The sequence below is a fragment of the Pygoscelis adeliae genome, unplaced genomic scaffold (genome assembly GCF_000699105.1).
Source record: "Pygoscelis adeliae isolate BGI_AS28 unplaced genomic scaffold, ASM69910v1 Scaffold160, whole genome shotgun sequence".
In the NCBI taxonomy this organism is placed as follows: Eukaryota; Metazoa; Chordata; class Aves; order Sphenisciformes; family Spheniscidae; genus Pygoscelis; species Pygoscelis adeliae.
In genome coordinates this window covers 3,494,291-3,507,995 of record NW_008824035.1, presented here as the reverse complement: position 1 = coordinate 3,507,995, position 13,705 = coordinate 3,494,291, and positions in this window count along the sequence as shown.

The window sequence follows — 13,705 nt, the reverse complement described above, 5'->3', positions numbered from 1 at the left end:
GCGCTGGTTGTTATACGGGGGGCAGATCGGGCTGCATTACTCAGCTCCAGCGCTTCTCCTGGTGTGACAGGACTTTCCTCTTCAGCCTGCAGAGCGGTGAAGCGGTTCTGCAAGGGCACCTCAGGCTTTGGGGGAAGTCTCTTCCTCCTCCTGCTGGTCCTTGCCTTTGCAACCGTCCCTTCTTCTGCATTATTGGCTCCCCCGCTCCCTTCTGCATGTGCCAGTGGGGGAGTTTTTGACAGTTTGGCCATGGGCTGCGGGTCCACTGCAGACTGCACTTGGAACCAGCTATCTAGCTCCTTTCTCTGCCTCCCTGATGTTACACAGTCTTCTCACCGCCTCTCGCAGCTCAGCCACCTGCTGCAGGAGGTCCTCCACCTGGGCACACCTTTTGCAGGCAGGTCTGCTGCCTGTCCCTACCCCAGGAGAGAGGTCTAGGCACTCCCTGCAGCCTGAGGTCTGCACTGCAGCCTCTCCCTTCAGCAGTTCCGTCTGCATAGAAGCATCGGCCACCGCTGGGTTAGATGGTGCAGACCCCCCAGCTGGAGCTGCAGCCTTTACCCTCAGACGAGTGCCCACCATTCTGCCTTGAGGGTCGGGTAGGATGAGTGCCCTTGACCTGTGCCCAGTTGCTGGGTTATGTGTACGCTGAGTCCCCCACTAGGCCCGTGGAATGCCTTTCCTTCAAAGAGGCACCCTCCCTGCCTTCTTAAGCCCCAGAGTTCAATTAAAGACATTTAAGTAGAAACCCAGCAAAAAATACCATATTTAATAATATGGTAAAATATTCACATTCATCTTCCTTTGTAGCATGCCTATATATCCCTTATCCATTTTTTCTTCCCAATGCCCATCATTTCACCATTGTTCCACATGAAGTCTGACATGGACATTAGTGACTCGTTTTTTAATTAATTCCTCCCCTAACCCCACGTACACCACATCTAACTGCAGATGTTGTCAAAACCTGAAGGTCTTTTTATGCATCTTATCAGTTTGAACAATGTGCTTGTTCTGCCACCCCCAGCATAGTCATGATAAAAATAGTCAATAAATTGGAATTGCCACACATTTTATTTTTCAATTACTTCTTTTTATAGCCATATCTGAGGAAGAAAATAAGCTAGGGCTCTTATTAATGTTTCAGGCAGAGCAGAATGCAAGTGAAGCTGAAAAAAGGACAGATGTCAAGGGAAGGAATCTTCTTTCTTCTGCCCGCAAAGGTTTTCAACTTTTTTTTTTTTTAAATAGTCCCCATTCACTCATTTCAATGCACTGCTGTTAATTCAGTTGAAGGTATGATTCAGAGAACGTGTGTGTATATGGTGCAGAGGTATTTGGAGGGACGTGTCAAAAGCAAAAGCCATTTTATACCTGAAGAGAAAACCACTTTCCTAAACTCTGATGTATGTAAAGTACAAGCTAGCAGGTGTTGATGACCTGGTGATAAAAGAGAGCTCTACACACCTCCCTCTTCCTCATCATTCGAGACAGTTCAAGCTGTGTGCCTGCTCTCTTTCTTTCCCACACTTCCTTCTCCTGTTCAGATTGGGCTACACAACCATCGCAGATTGAATGTTAATATAAGCCCATCCACAGAGATATACCAAATCCAAAATTTCAGCCTGATAGGCTAACACTTGGCAAAGCCCTATGCAATTCTGTAGCAGGGATGTTATCGCTAACGTGCCCAGACAACAATAAGCAATAGCTGTTGTTACACACTCAAGCTATTATTGGACATTTTCAGTCAACAGATTGAAGGTGAGTTCAATGCTACTGCTAGGTAGATAGACATACACCTTGCTATCAAAACCAGATCCTTCACCCACTTGTCTACTGAGAGTTGGCAAGAGTATAAGAGTCATTATTACTGTATGACTTATTAATTCTATTTACATTCAGAATGCTGGAAATTCCAATAAATACAGCATGCACTTACCTCTCATGATCCCAGAGGTTTGCTCTGCTTCTTGACATAGAAGGTAGAGAGAAAATGGGCAGTGCCTAGGTTGGGCATTTGCAGTGTTCAGATGCACTGTTGGCCATGAGCATGCAAACAGGTTCCTGTTATTGCTGTAAATACAGGGTTGCATTTATGAGAACATGCCTCTCTGGTCCTTTTTACACTTCGGGGCATAGAAAAGAAGAAAATCAACTTTACAGAATCACAGAATCATTTAGGTTGGAAAAGACCTTTAAGATCATCACGTCCAACCGTTAACCTAGCACTGCCAAGTCCACCACTAAACCATGTCCCTAAGCACCACATCTACACGTCTTTTAAATACCTCCAGGGATGGTGACTCAACCACTTCCCGGGGCAGCCTGTTCCAATGCTTGACAATCCTTCCGGTGAAGAAATTTTTCCTCATGTCCAATCTAAACCTCCCTTGGCGCAACTTGAGGCTGTTTCCTCTCGTCCTTTCGCTTGTTACTTGGGAGAAGAGACCAACACCCACCTCGCTACAACCTCCTTTCAGGTAGTTGTAGAGCGCGATAAGGTCTCCCCTCAGCCTCCTTTTCTCCAGGCTAAACAACCCCAGCTCCCTCAGCCGCTCCTCATAAGACTTTATGTACCATCTTTTAGCTCAGCTTTTATTATTGTTCTTGCCATGTGGTAAGAAGGCAACAAGGGTCAGCCTGTGAGTGAATGCTGATAAACATGAAGGATAAAGTCTTAATTTTAACTATGCTGTTGTAGTTGCAGTCAGTCCACTTGTCCCATGTTTCCCCAAAACATTCTGCTCACTTGGGCTTTTGCGTATTTTACTATTTTTTCTTGTTTTACCTTCAGATTGGCCCTTGTCTCATCTTGGGCAGGAACTACCAACATTCAGCCATAAAACTACAATATCTGATACTCTCTGGAGCAAGCCTGCATAGAATACAGAGGAGCATCGCTGTGGATTAAAGATGAATCCCAGGAGCTGTATCCTGACAACTGCAAGCAGAATGGGGAATTCCAAAAAGTAAACATTCACTCAACCATACAAGTACTTTCTACACGAGACAAAGCACTGGTTGCCAACAAGTTCACCATGATTTAAGTGGAGGCAAAGACATGACATCTCAGTACATTTTTTAGCTACTGATACCTATTGTATCTCATGAGTGGGCTCAGCAAACAAGACAAAAACAAAAGAACCCCCTCCACACCTGGAGAACAAAAACCTATTGTTCCCTATATTTGTTATTAAAACAGAAGAATGTGCTTATCACCACAAACAAGTCACCATAAGAGGAACCATGCCACAGCTTTCCTACTCATGTAGATACTTGCCTTCCAGAAGTGTCTCCATCTTCTGTCTCTCCAGCAGTTGCTCTTTTAAGTGCTTTTTCTGAGCAAACAAAAGGGTGAAGGAAAACTTAACTGTTTTCTGCCTGAAACGCTCTCCTCCAGGATGACACTGTAGTTATGTGCAAAGTGCGCAGAGCTAAAATTCTGTAAAATAAAATGAATGAAAGTCAAAATTGCATGTCTACTGCTAGGTTACTGTACAAGATTACCTGCATATCTTCAGTATGTTTTCAATTTTAGGAAGCAAAGAGGTTATAATTACTATTCAGTATTTCTACACTTTTCTCCACTAGATGGTCAGTTTCTCTGGGATAGACACAATCACCTTATATTAGCACGTAAAAAACCTCTAACAATAGCATATGTACCAGTCCTACAGATTTCTAAGTTGGTTTGAATTTATAGATTCTCTAATCAGAAACTGTTGCAGGTAGTATACTGTATAATAAGAGTCAAAGACATCTCCTTTTCCTGTTGCATCTCCCAATTTTCATGGGTTTAGATACAGATGGAAGTAAGGGTAAGGGTTACCAAGTCTGAGTTTGAGAAGCTGAAGGGGCACCTGCCAGAAGGTGAAGCTGCTTTAAGGCAATCACTGTAACCTGTTGTCACATTCCTTGGCAGTCTATCAGGTATCTGCCGTAGCACCAGATCACTCCTGCTCACCTGCCTTCCCCGACCTCCCAGGACTGAGCATGCAGTTTACCATGGTAGGTACGGACCTGCTGCCTTTGTTTGTCTGTCTTCTGGAACGACCACTCCTGAACAGCAGTCTTGCACAGTTTACTCATCTTTTTCAGTGACAGAGTATATGTAACTAAGTATTTAAGAACTTCTTTTCAACTTGAAAAATAAAACCTGAAGAATTCTGCAAAGCCTTCTGGAAAGCACCATAAGGAAAGGCTGAGCCCTAATTCCTTGCCTTCCTCCAAGCAAGTAAAGGATTTGTGCTCATTCACCTTTGAATCTTCCAACTATCCTCCTATCTAAAAATCACACGCACAAGTATCTGGACACGAGAACTGCATGCTCAGTAGCAAGTTTTCCAATTTTAGAATATATGAAGCTTTATGAAGAAATGGCTGTAAGATTGGATTGTGTTTTTCAAGCTTGAGATCTCGTATACTTTTTTTTTTCCAAGTGAATCAAATAGGAAGCCAATTGTTTGAGATCCACATATTGTAGAACCAGACAGTTAAACAGCAACGCAAACAGCAGCTAGCCTTAAATTTGTTCAGTGACTTCTTTGCCTCCCTTAGTAACCTTTCTGTGTTTCTGCAAAATAGCTCAGCTCATGTCCAAAGTCCTTGAACAGCCTGTGAACTTCCATCCATATTCTGTTGCACTGGAGGTAAATTTCTTTCATACTAAGACAATGGCTTTCTTACAGATGCAAAGTTTCAGAACAGGAGAATGATAATTTAATCTAGAATTAAACAGCCGAAATGTGTTCAGCACGTTCAAGGTCATTCCCCATGCTCATTTGCCAATCTCTACTGAAGCATGAAACATTTATCCTCCTTCTCCCTCACTTTTTCCCCTTTTAAATCTCTCTGGCCATATTGTATATTAAAATTCCATCTATAAAAGAGTATTTTTATAGAATTTAAAAAAATCTGATGAAATTAGTAAATGGTTATACAGCACTGTAACTTAGAAATGGAATCTTCTTGTTATGTGTAACCAAAATTTTGGCATATCATCATCTTCCTGAGGAAATATAAACAGTCCCAGTGTTATGAAGCACAACCAGACTTTCCGTAGCAGTTTCTAAACACATTGAAACTATTTTTACAAGCAGATACTTGAGAGAATATTATCATTACACATCTTGCACTGTACAAATCAATGAATTGGAGAGATGGAACAATAGGTCAATGTGTTCTTTCTTTCTTAAGAAACTTTTTTCCCCAACCATTACAGAAGTCTCCCTTAAACAACCCCACTGAAGAATGCGGAGAGAAGAAAAATGACATTTCCAGAAATATCAATAAGTACGCACAAAAAATAAGCTGGAGTCCAGAAGAATCATAAACATTCTGTACATGTTTTATTAGGAAGGAAATAGCTGCTTCCCAGAATTCTTAAAATAAAACAAAACTAAAAAAAGACTATTTGCTAATTTCTAATCTTTTCCTTCAACTTGCAGTCTTTCATTTTTCTTCTTTTTCACCTTAGTTATAATAGTATAATTATCTTCTTCTTTCACATTACAACAGTTTAAATTTCAATGTTCCTGGTAGTATTATGTCACATGTAACTGATGACACGTTCATTAATTTGTTTCTACCGCATTTAAAGCAAAGAAGTTACATACCTTCATAGTAGTAATCTACTTTCCCTGACGTCGGTACAAAGGCAGAGGTATTTCCACTGAAGTAGCTGCGGTTGGCCAAATACAAAATCAGCACGAGGGAGATGTAGGCTCTCCCTGTCTGTACAGCAGGTAGATCACTAAGACTTCAACACAACCTGCATCACGAGCACTCTCTGATCAATTTGTTCTTATTCTGTTCAGGTTAACCTCATTAAAGAAACTTCTGCCACAACGGAAACTGGAATAGGTAGGACACATGAACGTGTAGCAATTTTCTTTCAAGAAACTTGACTTAATATCTCAGCAATTAACACAGTCACCTTAACAGATGAAGGCATGCCAGAAGCACACTGAGCAGTGTCGATTCGTCCCTATCATGCAGATCACTAGCTACCTGAACCCTCTTAGTTCCCTCGTGCCTGGACCCATCCAACCGCATAGGAAGGAACTTGCTTTCAGAGCGAATTTCATCCTCATATAGTACAGCAGATTAGCAAAGAAAGAAATGATGTCACGTGTGGTCAGCTACACATCCACACAGGTCAGAGTTACAACTTTTTGATGCAGAGCAAAGAGGTCCTCCATGGAGCAAGCTGTTTTCACACTAGTGAGGCAGAGAAGAGGGAGCAGCATCAGGCCCTCTACACTACAAAAGTCCTTCAGGCTACTGCAGGCCAAGCTGCCAAAGCAGGCAGAGGACAGAGAAGCTACAGTCAAGTAAGATCTTTGCAGAAGGTGTGCCCAGATTGTTGTACCTATTATAACGCAGACCAAATGGATAGAAATACTCATAAAGGAAAAGAAGCAGCAGCTTTATTATCATGTATTTTCTTCAAATTTTTTTTTTTAGAAAACACAAATTTTATAGGGTGCTTAATCTTTTACCTGGTTAACTTAATTACCAGGAACAGTAAAGTTAAAACTTGAGTTATTTAACACTTGAAAGGCACCTAAGATAGTTTTTCTATAGGCCTGAATACTACAGGTTAAGGTCCAGCACCATGGTACTGCGGTAAAGAATGATTGCTGTATATCTTGGACCACCTCACCAGAAATGCCAAGCAGTTCCCTCTATACGCAGAGGCTCACGTCTCCAGGCCTTAGAACTGCAAAGCCCATGATGTATTGTTCCTCCTCTCTCAAAGTGCAACTCCAACTCCCAGTCTTTGGTTGTCTTCTCAAGGGGACAGCTGCACACCAGAGGCGACCACCCCAACACCAGCAATGGAGCAGTAGGGTAGAGTTGGCACACACGAGAAATTGGCTCTGTTTTCACCTGATCCACACTTGGGAGGAAGGCAGAGAAAACAGTTTTGTTTTTATTCCGATTTCAATGGCAGCTGTCGGAAAGCTGCTCAGCAGTTTGGAATGTCAGAAGTAGTCCCTTTGGAGCTGGATTAGAGGGATATGGAGACAGCCAAGAGCACTAAGCAGATAGCTGTGTAACCACAGAGTAAAACTTACTGCATATTCACAGATACAAAGAACTATATTCTCTGTCACATATAGCTCACTCTCAAATCTTGCAAGCAAGCCCTAAACTAAATCTTTTTGTAGGCTCGTCTAATCTGCTTTCAGTAAATAACTGTGTAAGATATATATTGGTACAACATCTCTAAAAATAACTCTGCCAGTCTTACTGGAGGGGAAGCTACAATGTCTGCAAGCCAACAAAAATAATGATTTTTTCATTCTACTTAAAGTTCAGGAAAAATATTCATGTTTGCCAAATAAAAAAATGACAAAACTGATGGGAACGGAAAATATTTTCATGCTGAAAGAGGATATTACAAACAATGGAGACTCAAAGTCAAATCTCTCGTTATCCTTTTTAAAGGAACTTTCCGAAATGTAACGCCCAATTTTTGCAAGAACGATGTAACCTTTAAACAATACTACTGCAAATACTTTGTCATCCCACTTTTATATAATTATTTCTTTAACAAATAATGATGGGACTGACCCACCCTATGCATACACATTTGTTTGGGAATTTCTTCTGGCCTGCTGGCTTTAATTTTCAGCTCTTCTGGCAGTGTTTTTTCAGCTCGGGCCTATTTTTATTTCTGGAGTTATTCCAGAAGTTCAGAAGACAGAAGTTCAATGAAGAAACAATGTGCAGATAAGCAAGCCTGATGATTCTCAGCTTTTAAGCCCAGAAAAAGGTAAGAAAATTCAAGAAACAAAAAATGCCTTTAACACCTGTACTCAAAATTACTTTTTGACATTTCTTATTACTATTCTTCAGAAGAGAGGGTAGATGGAGCAGCTTTTCCATGAGATCAGCCTTAATAAAAACTGTAGGGTTAATATAGCCAGCAACAAGAAATATCATATAAATCATTCATTATTTCTGACCTGTAGCCCAGATGGTTCAAAAAACCCAACTGTTGGGTACCAAAACATGTTAACACCATTAACATTTGCCACACAAAGTGCTGCAAGAGGAGGAGGAGGAGGAGGAGGGAGTGTTTCAACCTGCCAGACCATGAGTTGCACAACCTGAGATGCTAGCATACATTTTCAAATGCTTCCCAGTCAGAGGCACAGGCATGATAATCTTCTGCAAAAGAGAGGAACAGCCAGCTAATGCCTTACAGCCACACCCAATGTTAGGATGAATCAAACCAGCTATGGCTTAAAATGTCCCAATACAGCTACAGAGAGCAAAAACTTTGCCCTGTTCTCTGTATACTGGCCAACAAGCTAGTTCTACGCCACTTGCAGAATTAGTTACTCCAAAGCATGAGAAAATTTCTAAAGACCCTGGACTTTCAAATGAGAACATGCACTCATTTAAGAAATGCCATCTGAAATCCAGTAACAACCAAATGAAAACTTCATTACTTATAGAAATTAATTTTTCTTCCTGAAAGTAGGTTATACTACAGGTATCCGATTAAGTTTACACGTAAAGACATTACATCCCACTGTCCTACTTTATGCATTGTTAAGTTTTGCAGGAGAAGACGGCAACTGGAGAACTAAAGGAAGAGAAGTAAAATTCTGTTATGTATTAGCAACTAGAAAATTGAAAGAATAGGACAAGTAGTCAATTCTCAATATATCCTAATAATACTCCAGGAATCTGGATCCCTAAATAAGTCCTGGTTCTTTCAGTATTGAAGAGATCATCCAGCAAAGTGAAAATACATTTTTAAGTCTTCAAAGTAGGCAGCCATCTCAGGAGTCAATCGCACGTTCAGAAAGTATAGCCAGTTCCTCTGGCTTCCTGTCTTCACAGTGCTGAAAATGTCAGTGTTAAGTATCTGCAAAATATCATAGGTCCACAACTATTTTCCGTAAGAAAGACTGGGCCTTACTTCCACTGAAACCAACAGCAAAGCTCTCATAGCCAAATGATTTGGTCTAAAATTACTGTAGTGTTTTTAGGGACAACTCTACATTACGAAGCAATCAAGATACGGCACAACAGTATTTGTACCATCCAGACCATAAGTGCATGCTGAGAGGAAGGTCAAAATATTTAGAGGTAAATTCAAGTTGCTGCAGATGGGGAAGCTACTCAGTCACCATACAAGCTGAGACACGGGCATCACATGGGAGAGAGGCATGGACCTCTCTGCACCCTCAGCATCTTTGATTCCACTGCTGACTAATGCAAACAGGAAATAACTATGTGTGGACCACCCTCTTCTCCAGGAACAGGACTGCATCTTTTCAAACACTTTTCAAAAACTTGTTGGGTTCAGAATTTTGTAATTTGAATGCACACTCTTCAAACACAGATTTTAAAATACTCATCCAGGTTGCTTTTTCTAGATTGTTAAAGAAAATAAGAGTCAGAAATAGGCTTGGACTGAATAGATTAAACAATTCTTGTAGACTTTCCAGTAAATCCACTAAAAAAATAATTTTAAAATTTAGGTGAGATCATCTTGCATGCAACAAATATAGATCTAGCATTCCTTAAATCTGTATCACTACTTCAGCCAAAAGCAAAAAGAAAAAGAACAATCTCTAATTCTTACAGTAATTGTAGGCCTTGTAAAGCATGTTTTAAAATGTGAAATATGCAGTGTCCAGCACTACACAAACATCAGAAAAGGATAATACCTGATGCAGTTAATACTATCTGCTTGGGCATTATTTCCTTAAGCTGCTCAAAGGAAAGACAAAATCCAAACAACTGGAATAAGTGCTAATTTATAATAACTGAGTCACCACAGTGTAGCCTGTGCCTTGTACCGGATCTAATAGCTCATATTTTACAGCATCTTAAGCTTGTAGTTGGATCTCCAATTTATTACTTCTCAAAAAGTTCATTACTTCTCAAAATGTTATCAGCAAAAGTGATAACATCTGAATTTCCAATGGAAAACTAAACCAACATGTGACTTCTAGTCCTACTGTCCTTTCAGGTTCCCACTACACTTGAGAAGTTACCACTTCTGTACATTTTTCTCTCTTTCAGAGGTCAACCACATTTTGCACTTCCAAGTGAAAGCACTAGATGCTACAATGTTAGACAGCAGTACTACACTCTTGGCACAAGGAGAGAATTTGTTCTACACTTTGCATACTCTAAGTTCCACGAGTGCCAGAAAATGTGACAGTAAGAGGAAACAAAAAAAGTAACATAAATACTCTTATCACACACTATTTGACACTGGCTGCACTCAGTCTCACATTATGGAACTCATGCTGAGGGAGGGAGATTGTGTTCTATATCGGATTATGAAATATTTTTTGGTAAGAAACACCAACAGTTTCTACTTCAGTAAGTCCTTAATTCTAGATGATCTGTAACATACTTTAAGTTGCATTCAACTTGTGAAGCAACTCAATCTCCCACTTCATTGCAGGTACCAATCAATTCAAGTTAGGCCAGCATTTCTGGTCTGTTGAGAGACAAGAAAATACTTCAGTTATTATTTGTTTGCCTACAGAAATATCCTGAGGTCAATTTAAATATTTTATTATTTAAAAAGGTCTTATTAGATTTAACAAAAACATTACTTCATCATATCTTTTTTCTAGCTGTTCAGAATATGACTGAGGCTGTATCAACATCGTTCTGTCTTTTTGCAGATCTGGATCTCCTTCGAATCCAGATGCCACTGGATATTCAGCAGATGAACTGCTTAATGTTTATGGAGTTATCCAATGGGCAAATATTTACGGTATTTTGTTACAGTGGTCTTCGAAACAGACTAATTTCATTTTACCATTATAAAGAACGCTTAAAATCCTGCTCCAAACATACATCATCATCTGGCATGACGGTGGACATTTAAGTCCCAAGGAGAACAGCACTAAAGGATCCTACTATGAGCTTTAAGAGAAAAATCAGCCTGTAACACCTTGGGGTTGGGACATTTTAGAGCTGTTTGAAAGCCTATTAAGCTGGTATGGTTCAATGCAGAAAAAAATTGTTTTCTGATGCATCACAGAGGAAAAAAAAATGGCGGGGGGAAACTAGATCTAGCTAATTACTTTTTATCCCGTGGTCTTCTAAAAATAAAATCCCTGGGGTTACCAGGCAAATACTAGTTCCAGGAAAATACTCCAGGGCATACAATGGACTCTTTTTAATTGTTTTATCTCCAAGGAAATCACATGCTTAGGACTCACACCTCCGAGACAGCAAAACTGTATTTGGGACATAGAAGTGGATAGGATGATGGTATCATCTCCCAACCCTGAGGAAGCCATGACTTTTCATTTTTAACTGCACTTTGAAACCTTTAGAATTGTTCTGCTGGCTATATGCAATTTCACAGGACCTTTTTTGGCAACAAAGGTGAGATCAAGCACAGGTTCTGCACTGTTTCTACTACAGTTAGAAATACAGATCCAGTGTGCCAAGAATGAGGGCACTTGGGAATCTCATGGTTAAAATCTTGATATTACCAAAGAAAGACACAAAAAAGATACCCATAAAAGAGCTACATCCTGGCCTAATCTGAATTTGCTTAGTACAAGATGACATTGGTCAAACTTTGCCTTAACTTGTAATTAACTTCTTGCAGCACAAAAAATAGCATCAACCCTCTGCGGGTTCCAGTAAGCCTTAGGTCATGGAGAATTACACTGCAGGACACGGCTTGAACATTTCTAGTTTACGCAGACTCTAGCTGCTCTTGCATTTCAGATCCTGTCAGTTCTGACTGCACAGCAGTGGGTTTTAAAGGCTATTTTAACCGGGGTTGTGGCTCTAAAAAAAGATGTATGGCACAGCTGAAGGTGCTATGGAAGAAAAGAACAGACAGGTAGGTGATACTGCTTTAAACAAGCAATGCCACTGAAGACACATTTGTGAAACTATAGTCTTTGAATAGCTGCATTTCATGCTGTCCAGAGGTTGCAGTTTAAGATCAGAATCACCCCATACTGTGACTCCTGAACTAAGTGACCTGCCACTCTCCGTGTATTTGGCTTACGGCGTGGATGGATATTGGTGATTTGGGATGGCTGCTGTTACACACCTGCAGGAGAATGCTGCCATCCATCCTACTGCTGGGGCAAGGACATCCCCTTGCAGTTTTATTTGAAGAAATTTGTTGGAACTTAGCAAACAGCTCCCAGAAACCTGAAGGTCAACTTTATGGGCTGAAGACATGGCTTACAACTTGCATCAAAAGGCATTAAGAAAAGATCATTTTCTGTGTGTGGGAAGGGAATTGTTCCATACATACAGCAGGAACATGCTGTTAAGCAACCTCTTAACAAGGGATTAAATATCTACAACTCACAAAAGGTTGAGAATGGTCCAGGGATTTTTCCTCTTTTTTTTTTTTTTTTTTTTTTTTTAAACAAACTGCTCTATTTAAACAGAAAATGGAAACAAAAACTTCACCTCAAGAGAGAAGTAACTCATAATTATCTGACTGCTCAGCCTAGTTTGTAGTTTCCCAGCTGATGTTAACTGTATTCACTGCAGCGATTACAGGTAATTTTACCTGCAAATTGTAAGCCAAATTCCGCTGTAGCTTTTCATCTACACTACACAGCACCTGAATATGTCTTGCAGCTGAGGGGTGCTTCTGTGAATTCTGTATACAGAAGAATATTTTCAAGACACGATTAAAATCTTGAATTTACAAAAGCCACGCAAAAGATTTGGGCTAGGCCAGGATATAGCCTTTTTGATAATTTGCCCAGTACAAGATGTTGTAGGTCAAGTTCTGCCCTAACTTGTAATTAACTCAGAGGTTCGGAAAGATGAGGAAGTGCAAAGAGAACATATTCTTGCCTCCTGCCTGCCTGACACACACAGCCAGATGAATTCCGGCAGTGCTCACTGTTCACAAACGTGTAGTGGAGCACCCACTGCTAGGAAACAGGGAAACCTCCCTAACGGCCATTTCCATCAACAGTGAAATTAGTGTTTACAGTGAAACAGTGTTTACACTGGTCAGGTACACATCTATAGTTAGAAAAAGCTTCTACAACATACTGTGTAACAAACAGTTTCTTAATCAACAGCTTAATCACAGCAGTTACATACCCATGCTCATAAGTGTAGGAATTAATGAACAGTGTTCTACTTTGCTTGCAGTAATTAGTTTTTAATCTACTACTAAATTTTTTCTTTCCTACAAGCAATGTCACCACAATGTGAAAGTGTTATTCATTACAGACATGTTCCTACGTTAATACAAGCATCCGTTACAGGGCCGTGGCTTCAGGTATGTGAAACAGGGTTCTGTAAACAGACAGTGCAGGAGGAGGCAAATAAGGCTTGTTTGGCAGGAGTAAGACTTGGAAAAAGGGGACGTGCAGTGGTAATGAATCCAGCCTGTTCCAAGTGTGGGAGAGCTTCACCTGAATTATTTCCTCCACCCTATTCTAACTTTAAGTCTACCCTACACAGCACTTAACCAGCACATGTCTGGCAGCTGAACAGTGCTTCTGTAAATGCTCTATACAGAAGGAGTATTTTAAAACAGTAGCATTTGGAAAGTTTCAAAGTCTGGGTGTGATGACCATCTTACAAATGCTGAGCAGAGAGCCAAGAGGAGGCAAGAGGACAACAAGGGGATAGCATAAAACACATGCAGCCTTGGCTTACAACTTCTACGCCAATTTGCTATGCAGTCAGACCTAACTCTAAGAAAAAACTG